The sequence below is a fragment of the Antrostomus carolinensis genome, unplaced genomic scaffold (genome assembly GCF_000700745.2).
Source record: "Antrostomus carolinensis isolate BGI_N321 unplaced genomic scaffold, ASM70074v2 scaffold39824, whole genome shotgun sequence".
Lineage (NCBI taxonomy): Eukaryota > Metazoa > Chordata > Aves > Caprimulgiformes > Caprimulgidae > Antrostomus > Antrostomus carolinensis.
In genome coordinates, this window is record NW_010310935.1 from 464 (window position 1) to 1,327 (window position 864).

An 864-nucleotide genomic window follows, 5' to 3' on the forward strand; every position below is an offset into this window, starting at 1 on the left:
CTGCTTCCAGAGCCAACGCTGGAATCTGACCACTTCCCCTGCAGGTGGGTGTATGTCCCCAGAATTTAGAGGTGCCTGCATGCTCCCCTGTACTGCAGAGCAGAGGTGATGGCTACCACCCCTCCTAACACCCTGACCGGGGCTGGGAGCACCCCAAGCCACAGCAGACCTGGGAACAGTGATGGTCAGTACCTGGGGTCAAGGAGCACGATGTAGGTGTCCTAAGGAATGGAGTGAGATCACTGATGGGATGCTAAGGCAGCCCTGATCTACCTGGGGTGCAGCACCCACAGAGCTCTCCTGCAGCCAGCACCCCATGAGAGAACACAGCTCCCACTTCACCACCCCAGGCTCACTGCAAGGAGCCCCGTTTGGCCTTGATGCCCAAAGGCAGAGTCCTCTTGCCTCAGGACATCACCCCAGTCTCTCCTGCCTGTTGCTGTGGGAGGTAGCTAACAGGCTGGGCTACACACTGACCTGCTCTCAGTAGGGATTGTCACCTGTACAACAGTTGTCACTCCCAGTTTGCTGGGCAAATGGTTGCCTGACACTCTTGGTCAGCTTCTTGCTTTCAGGGAGGACAATGACTCAGTGATTTGAGAAGCTAGTGACGTTCTTTTCCAGGCTGAAGGAGTTGGGGCTGTTCAGCCTGGAGAAGAGAAGGCTCCGGGGAGATCTTATAGCGGCCTCCCAGTACCTGAAGGGGCTACAAGAAAGCTGGGGAAGGACTTTTCATAAGGGCAGTTAGTGACAAAACAAGGGGAAATGGGTTTAAGCTGAAAGAGGGGAGGTTTAGATGAGATATTAGGAAGAAGTTCTTCACTGTGAGGGTGGTCAGACACTGGAACAGGTTGCCCAAGGAAG